The sequence below is a fragment of the Lissotriton helveticus genome, chromosome 9, assembly GCF_964261635.1.
Source record: "Lissotriton helveticus chromosome 9, aLisHel1.1, whole genome shotgun sequence".
Taxonomy (NCBI): Eukaryota; Metazoa; Chordata; class Amphibia; order Caudata; family Salamandridae; genus Lissotriton; species Lissotriton helveticus.
This window is the reverse complement of record NC_136070.1, coordinates 923,898,644-923,908,061: the sequence shown is the minus strand read 5'-3', so window position 1 is coordinate 923,908,061 and position 9,418 is coordinate 923,898,644. Positions and strand designations below refer to the sequence as shown.

The 9,418-nt window shown below is 41.1% G+C and overlaps 1 long non-coding RNA gene across 2 annotated transcripts in view; it reads left to right on the top strand.

Moving 5' to 3' along the window:
* Positions 1 to 1,455: 1,455 nt before the first annotated feature.
* LOC144783060 (uncharacterized) overlaps positions 1,456 to 9,418 on the top strand; it is an 84,773-nt gene continuing 76,810 nt past the window's right edge. Inside the window, exons 1-3 of one of the 2 annotated variants that reach the window (XR_013601379.1) lie at positions 1,456 to 1,527; positions 2,028 to 2,103; positions 6,406 to 6,778. This is a non-coding gene — a long non-coding RNA (uncharacterized LOC144783060). Of the gene's footprint in view, positions 1,558 to 2,027; positions 2,104 to 6,405; positions 6,779 to 9,418 lie in introns of both variants that reach the window. The other variant, XR_013601380.1, reaches the window with a different exon arrangement.

Sequence of the window (9,418 nt, the reverse complement as noted above, 5' to 3'; positions counted from 1 at the left end):
GAGCTGCGGTGCAGCACTATGCTGTCTGTAGCAACAGGATCCATACTCCTCATCAGCAGTCCACTAGCTCTCAGTGCCAGGAACCAAGAACACTGGAAAACGGCAGCTGATGAAAGGCAACTACTCTTTAAACAAGCATGGACGGTAGAGTGGAGAGGGGTTTGGGGCAGCAAAACAGTTAAACTAAAACAAATAATTTTAAATCACAGTGCAAGCAGAGGAGAGGCGACGATAGGCAGCAACCCAAAGAAAAAATGCGGGCAACATTTACTTTTAAAAATTACTTGAAGCATAGCGTTACCAGCGTAGAGACTAATTAAGCAGATTCAATCTGTGTTAGCGTACATGGGAGGACATGGGAGGGCAAAAAGAGGAAAGAACTACATTTACGCTATTGAGCAGACTTTGTTATTAGTCGCCGTGATCCGGTTGCAGCATTTTCTTTAGTACAACCAGTTTCTGTAGTATTTTTACATTTCAATCACATTTATGGTTTTCCGACTGGTAATGTTAGAAAAATGCTGCCGCCGTATCACGGCGACTGGTTGTGTTTGAAAAAGAAGTTAAAGTTAAATTATAATAATGAAACTCAGCCAAATGTGAGCACAGAAAATAACAAGTGAAAGTACATCCCAATATAACCACGGAAGATCAAAGGGAATACTCCGAAACCAGCGGCTGGACGGAAAGGAACTAATAACACGCAATAGCCATGGAGAGCAGGTCCTTGGCTGCTCTGTAGTTTATTATGCACGAATTCCAAAAGAGCCGATAAAAAAATCTAATGCTTTGTCTGCAGTAGCTAAAAATGCACACGAGAAGTAAATAACAGAGCCAAACAAAGCACCTATTCAACAAGCATAATAGACACAAGGATGTCACTGAAGAAAGAGAGGCATATCGAGCATTGGAGAGGCGGAGCGAGGCGCACACGCCTGCACGCATAACCGCAAGCTCTAGGCTGCCACAAGTAAAAGCGTGTGGTAGCAATTTCTGGAGCCACACACTAAATGTCTCGCAGAGCAGTGCATTCGCTGGCTCAGCGAGACCTAAAAATGGTCTCATTGGAGTACTAACCTCTAGGGTCCATTGTTCTGGAATTTCGATGGAAGAATGTAAGGTTTCTAGAGACACTAGAGGTTACACTTACTACTGAGCCGTGAAACTAGAAAGTTTCCCTGCTGAAAGCTGCCTATCCATCATTAGTGAGCAGATACAGTTATACACTGACTTGGCCTTTTCAGTAAGCAAAAGGTAGTGATATTTATCCTTTTTGGGAAATGGCCAATAACCCAGACTGCTTTACTAACAAGTGTATCTATGCAGGTGATTATGTCAGGTTTGTGGTTATGAGTGTGCCGCTGTCCGCGGAATGCGTAGCATTCGGCAATCCACCAAAATAGAACTACGTTTCCCGGCATACCAAGCGGCTACGCAACGCAACGACGCTAGCCACGCAATCCCCGGAACTAAAGCATTGTGGCGTCTGCTGTCGGTGCCGATAATTCTTGCCGAGCTGGTACTGAGGTTTGTAAGGAGCCGTGAAGCGGCACAATCGTGAGTAAATCATTCTGTTTGGACATTGGTCTGGAGTTTCGGATTGGTGTCAGGTTGGTTCGAGCTGTGCCGTTTTGGAGATACACGCGGCTGTGTGTATCATTCTCTTCCTGTTGCATTTCATACAGAGGAACAGACGTTTTCCCTGTTGGAGGAGAAGTGCGGCTGCATTCTCTTGCGGGGAAAAGAACACTAGTTAACATTTTGTGACTAAGTTGGATTTGAACTAGTAATCGTGGAATATTCTGGGTATATCAACTCGTTCTCCTGGTTAAAGCAGTTTGGACTCAAACTGCTAGAAGAACACACATATCTGAAGATTACGAAGGGGTTGCATAGACTCATTATTGCACGTAGACTTTTAAAGCATTAATTTCATGAGAAGACAAGAAATGAGGGTGAAGTAACCTACAGTGTTTTGCATTTATTTTGTCTGTCGACAACACTTTCTTCGTTATATTTTTCTTCAGTGCAGGAGAGAAACTACAGGGGGGTATCTAATCAGAGGGAAATGTGCAGCCCAAGGCAGAACACAGAACTAAAGTGGTAGGTAAGGTATTGGAATAATGTGTATACAACCTGTGAGGAATATAGCATCACTTTATACTCTTCATTGTTCTTTTCTAGTTGGTTGCCGTCTCTGATAGCACCTTAAGCCTCTCTCTTCTGTATATAAAGACATCCTATTTTCCTTTTCAGGTAGGAGTGTAAACACACAGGTGTTTTTGGTATAGAAATCGTTGTATGAAGGAATCTAGTGAAAGACAAGGGAGGGGGTGTCATTCTAAACACATTGACTTTGTCATTTCAGATCTCCCTCCCCGCTGTCCCCTTCCTTTCCCGCGCTCACGGGACTGTTCTGTTAGTCTGTGTTAACCAAGTCAGGCTTCAGGATTTTTGCGTGGGTGTGGGTATAGGTCTTTCAGCACAGCCCCGAGGAGTATTGCGACGTGCCTGACAGATTACATGTATGCCAACTACATTCATCTACCATCAAGTTCTAATCAGGGCTTCTTATCTTATTAACTATGCTGGACTAACGATCAACAAGACTTGCAAATTGTCAGTGCCCAAAGGGAACCAGGGCTTTCATGCTCCTTTAGATGTTAGGAGGTGTCCTGAGAAGGCCACCATTGTGCAAGGAATCAAGCACAGCAAAAGGGAAGGGTTGGAAAGTAGTCAAGCTATAGTCACAACTATAGGTACCTATAGTCAAATACAGCAAAGCAACACGAAAGGGATTGACTTTGAAGGAGATGGGGAGCCATACGTTTTTCTGAATACTGACTACTGTGGAATATGTTGCACAGTTCCCATTGTCAGAAGGAGAGTTCATATGCAGAGGAATACTGCTTAATGTATCACTTGAGCTCATCCAGTTACATATGCTGAACTTAACCATAAGGTTCTGGATGGCACCCAAATTAATGAGTGATCTTTTATAAACCTATTCCTGTGGCTAATTCAGGCAGAAGGATCATGGAGCGAGATCCAAATGAGTGGAACATAAATATAAGAATAAGGATCTACTTTCTTTCGGTTTTATGAGTTCCCCAAGAAGCCCAGAGACGAAACAAGTAACACAATTGTAAAGACAGAAGGTAGATGGGAGCACACTGTTTGACCTCCCAGCACAGTTCATCCCTTAGCATTATGGTAAATGAAGTTCACTTTAAATGTTTACTTGTAATTTTGCTGGAGTGTTTCACCAAAGTTGGTGCAGGTTAGTGCTGTGAATCTCTAGACAAATATGTTTCTGGATACAATCCTTCATCAGTAGGGATAAAAAGCGAAATTCAACTGGGGTTGCTGAGAATGCTGCCACAATTGCTGGCGTCTCTGTATTTTTACTTGTGTAGAGTTTTTTAAAATTTTGTTTTCATTTATCTAAAGACCTTTTTATTGTGTATAAAATAGCCAATGTAACAATGGCAAGAATCATTACATTTTGTAACATGAAGACATTTCCATAGATACAGTGTTCCAAAAATCTCAAAAGCCTCCCAGTCTCCCCACCCATAACACTGAAATTCACAATGCAACTGTTGAATCAAAGCATTCATGGCTCTGAAGCCCATGCCTGGTCATCACAGAAGGGGCACATAGATCACCTCAATAGCCATTTAATTGTCCCATATTTTATTCCACTTATTAGGGCAACCCGTGCTTTCATAAACCGCTGTCTCTGTCAGCATGCACCAATTCATATCACACTTCCAGTCACTTAGCTAAGTCGCCAGTTCAGCCCTCCACATCCTTGTGATGTTGTGCTTTGCCACCATCAATCCCAGCGTCACCCATATTTGTTCCATTCTAGAGAGGTCAGTCTTTTCCCATATATTTATGAGTCATCACTTTGCAGGAGCGTCTATGAGGCTCCTACAAATGTCATTTAAGCAAGATACTACTGATTACCAGTAGCTTTGAATTACCGGCTAAGCCCACAGCATATGGAAAAACATTCCCACCTAGATACAATTTCTATTGCAGAGCACTGTTGTCGCCCTGCCCAACTGTGCCATCATAGTGCATGCATAATAACAACGGTGCAAGATATTTAACTGGGCCAGGCAGAATCTTGATCTTATAGCCACCTACCTAGGGGACACCAAGGCATCAGGACATTCATTGTCTTCTAATCTCTCTAGATCTCGCTCCCAGTGTTCCCTCAGAAGAGTCAGGGTATCTGATGAATTATTAATCAATTTATGAAAGGTGAGGGAGATGGCTTTTTCCGGAATGTGGCCATCAAGTAGACTATCTTCGAGGGGCGATGGGTTGAGCAGCTCCCCGCCCTTCGGCAGTGCCCTCTGCAGACCATGTATAACTTGCAAATACCAGAAGGTTTTGGTGGGTGGTAGTTGATATCCACTTTGTAGATCAGCGGATAGGATCACTCCTCTCTGCCTCCACATGTACCCCACAGTAGATATTCCTATCAAGCCCCATTTATCAAACCCTTGTTGTGTAGCTAATGTGCCCAATTAAGAAGTGTTCCACAAGGATGAGTACAGTTGTTTAAACAAACCAGACAAACTTTTTTCAAGAGACTTTACTGTAAGAAGAAATTGTCTATACTTTTAATACATGCTGTAAATGAATGTGTTCAGTGATGAAGACAAAAAGTAATACACTAACAACACCTTTGAGATCAAAGTTGATGTTATTATCCAAAAAAGTGGCAACTTTTAAGTATGGGGGTACTAAATGAACTGTTGGCACACCTTAAAAAAGAGTGATTTAGATAGAAATGGGTAATGTGCACGAATGCAGAACATATAAAAATAGAGAATAAATGTGGTATATTGAAGCGAATTGATGAAAGAAATTAGTGGGGAAAAAAACAATACATAATATGTCAAATGGCAATTGTGGTAACATGGCATAATCTGGAAGAAAACAGACCAAGAAAAAAAGAAAGGAAGGAAATAATAGAATCCTAATTTAATCATCCAACAGAAGTGATATCAATTATTGGTGAACAACACTAAGGAAATAGGAAATCTCCTACTCAAAAAACTACCAATCTTAAAGAAAGAAGTTGAAGGTTTTACCCCAGCTGAAACTCATCAACCAAGAAATACAGGGTAATAAATCAATCACGAAGATCCTCCCCAAAGTTCCACCAATATCGTAATTGATGTGTCACTTTGGGATTTACCATGTTGCATTTAGAAATCGTTGTTGTGAAATAAAGATGTTGAGGTGGGATAAAAGGTAGTTTTTTTCATTAAAGTTGTATTATGATGTTTATGATATTTTGTGCAGAACTAATATGGATTTTGTGCTTGAGAAAATGATTGATCGTGTCAGATCCCTTGAATGTTTCTTTCCTAGCCTGCATACTGGCATAAACTGCTAAGAAATGTAACCATTATCTAAGTTGTTTGTGAAAGTTTCAGGAAAATACTTGTGCTCCTCTCCGAACGGGAAACAGCCATAAGATTGCATGCCTATACAGCGCAGTCGTTACAACGACTGCGTTATTACAACGCAAACCATTACATCGCAAGTGGTCTCAACGACCTGCTGTAGGGGGCGCACTGGTGTTGAATTTACAATCCAACACCGTCCCTGCTGTTGCACAAACTAGAGTAGGAATAGTAAATTATACTATTTCTAAATCCAGCACACCCCCTACAGCAAGTCGTTGAAACGACTTGCGATGTAATAGTTCACGCTGTAACAACACAGTCGTTGTAACAACCGTGTTGTAAAGGCATGCGATGTAAGGCGTGCGATGTAAAGGTATGTATTTCTCAGAACATTAACAAGATTGTGCTATAATACTGTAAGTGTGAATAAAAATAAATCTTTCAAAGCTTCTGTGGAAATCTCCATCTTGTTCCATAATCAAGTACAACCATTTATACTTATAATTGACATACAGTTTCATGGAATCAGATCCATGATCTTCATTCCGGTTGCAGTAGAAGTTCTATGAACCTCTGTAGAAAGACTGTGTAAGTTGGTGTTTTTTGATAGGTCACGCTTCCATGTTTCTTTTTTCATACTTTTCTTAATAATGTGTTTCTTCATGATTATTTATTTATTTTTACGTAATGCCTTTCTAAATCAAGGAGGAAAATGCAGGTAATGGCTAATTAAGCAGCTCAGGGAATTTAAACATTGCTACCTTAATTCAAAATGTTTTAAAATGTATTTGCAATGTTTTAGTGGTGAAACCAATTTATAGATTATTGAATTAGGGTCTTCAAAGGATGCGATTGAGTAACCATTCAATGACATTTAGATATTCCCATCTTGAGTAGCAAAAGAAAGTTTTGATTTTACTAAAGTCACTGAATTGAATATTGTGCTGCTCTGAATGTGCCACTTTTATTTCAGGAACTACGAAAACCAAGAACAATATCCCAGATAACTCGGAGTTTTTGAACTACAGAATGAGGAGAAAAACAGCATGCCAATCAGTTACGACAAAGTCATCTAAGTATATGTCCAACCCAAACAATGTCCTCTGTTTTTGCTGCAGAAAGAAAAACCAAAGTTCATGAACAAAACAGAAGAATGCAACTAGAAGGTCAAATCCAAAAAGAAACAACAGGAGATCCTCCTTGCTCCTCACCTGCTGACCACGAAGACCTGAAGACTAACTCATTGTGTTTTGCTTGGCTTCCTACAGAATCCATACGATTACCCAGGATTCATAGCAGCTGGAGGTGAAAATAAATAAACAAGATTCTCATAATATACAAGATAAGTAAGTGGGGAAAATATTTGTCTCCATGTTTTTAATAAATTCAGAACTTTCCTTTGGTAGGCTACTATCAAAATCTGCATTTAATAACAAGACCACAGGGTCACACTATGCTTGTTTAACTATAGCCAAAAAGGCATGAGCCAACGGATTGCAATAAACCACCTTGAATGTAGAGTCTGGACAGACCATACCCCACCAGTTGAGAATTGGCCACATCAATGCTCCCTACCCACACCTAGAGTCACCTGTCTATAGGATAAGAACTGTGGGTATAGCATAGCCATCCCATCTATTTCAGGCATCCAAACGTCAATTCCATGTCATCTCTATTGAAGTACTGCTGTCGTCTAACCTGGTGAAATATTCTGATCTTGAGGTGGTGGAGTGCCTGATAGTGTAGGGGACCTGGAAATACTGCTTCATTGGAGCAAGACGCAAGTCCTACAAACCTGAAAATCTGATGAAGAGATGTGTGAGAGAGATATCATGATTCCATCTCCTTTTTAAGGAGTTTGTGGAAGTTGTAAAATCTCCTGTTTGGAGTGTACATTAACTCCGGAAATTCTATTTGTTGGGAGGGAATAAGAAACAATGTCTCCCAATCAATTATAAACCTTAAGTCCTTCAATGAGATGCATGGCAGACTATAGTTTTTTCAGTAAATGAAATTGGCCCTGAGTTAGAAAAAACATGTTATTCAGATATATCATTAACCAGATTTACTGAGCTCGAAAAGGTTTCCACCAAAGGCTTTAAGAACTTGGTAAAACACCTCAGAGTGAAAACTAGGTCAATGGGTGAGATTTGAATTGATATGTTCAAGCCTAATATCGCTGTAAAAGGGACACTATGAGCACTGAAAAAATTGGTATAGAAAGATAAACATCCTATTGGTTAAGACGCACCCTCGAATCCTCAGAAAAAGTACATTCTTGAGGTGGACAGATGTCCCCATTTTGAATAGACAGTATGGTACAAATACATTTAATTCTTTCAGATTTATTACAGTATGAAGTCTTTTGTTTTTCCTTTTCATGAGAAATATACTACTTATGAAAACCTTGTTTGTGCAAAAGACATTCCTCTATGTCCCCAGTGGTCTGTCTCTTCCTATGATTTGAGATTTGATTCCGTTGTCAAAAGCTTGATAGGTCCTGGAAAAAAAAGCCTGAAAAAAGAGTAGAGAAAAACCTTATTTCAAAAATTTGGAAACATCTGATGAATGCCTGGGTCACCTGTAATTCCATTACAAGACCAAAGACTACCATCATGCAATAACCATTTATTGCTGCCCGAACAACAAAACATTCCAGTTTTAGAACATTCAAGACATCATATAACTCCATGTCACTAAGTATAGTCTTTTTGTATTAGGTCTCGCCTGTCAATGCGCATGCGCATTGAGCTTGCGAAAGCATAGGGGCTTAAACACAGTTTAACTAGACTGGCGATTTGATGCAGTGCATGTGCGCTTTTAGCTCAATGTGCAAGCGCAATGAGTTAAAATGCGCGTGCACAGCATCAAAGCCATCTGCTTCCCTCCCACAGCTTCCCCCAGCCTGCGCTCTGCCCTCAGGCATTTCTCCTCCCTTAATTATTCACGGCCGGCCGGCCGTACTTTCACTTTGACGGCCGCCAGGCCGTCTCTCCTGTTTCTCCTCCCCCCTCCCAGGGTGCTTTTATTTTTTTAAACTTGTTTTAAGTTGCCTGGTGTTCATTATTTTAATCATGAAGCCCATGTCTGATTTTTTATTTAATCGCCCAGCTACTGGACTCCTAACGTTCACTGAGACCAGTGTTTTGTCTGTGAGGCTAGTTTATTTTGAATATGTGTATAACGTTTTTTTTGCCTCTTGATATTCCCGTGCTTTCCTGTGCTGGAAGCACACGGCCTTCTCTAAGCGTGGCTGTTTAAGTATCATTCGATAATCTTAGTAGGGCACTTGCTGTTCTGGTTTTTGAATCTTTAGCTGTTTGAACAATCCCGGCTGTTTCCAAATTATATCGGTCAGCTTTCTACCCATCTGTTATATACATCTCGACCGTGGAATTCTATCCTAACATCCTGCCCACAATATCTTTTCTGATAGGCTATACAAATAACTCTAGCAAATTGGAAAACACTAACCAAGTCTCACCTCCATGCGGAGTTTGGCTAACCTTCCAGCTTCATGAGGTTGCTACGACATTTTGTCCTTATAGCATTTGCTGCTGCCAGGAATTGGTGTGTGGAATGGAGTCATTTGCACGGGCCTTACAGAGCAGTCAACAACCCTTGGCACTTTTCTACACATACTATAATATCTGTTGTTGTGCGTATGCTGCAGTGTTCCTGTGTTTGCATGCAGTTGTGTGCACGCCAGGCCATGTGGGGAGCTTCCGATGGCAGCCGAGTGGCTGGCTGCTAGCTTTTAAAGCTCATCTGCTGTGGTCTGACTTTTCCGCACCTTCGGATCCTGAAGCAGCGTTCATGGCAGTAGGCAGCTTCTCTGATCATCTGCTGCCTTATCTTTCCTTTCCGTCACTGCTTCTATATTTCTGGCTTTCTCCCTCCCTCCTCGCGATAGTAGCCCTCCCCCCACCCTCCAAGCACAAACGCAGCTGTGGGTTTCTCAGGACACGTAGGAGAGCTGACACCCA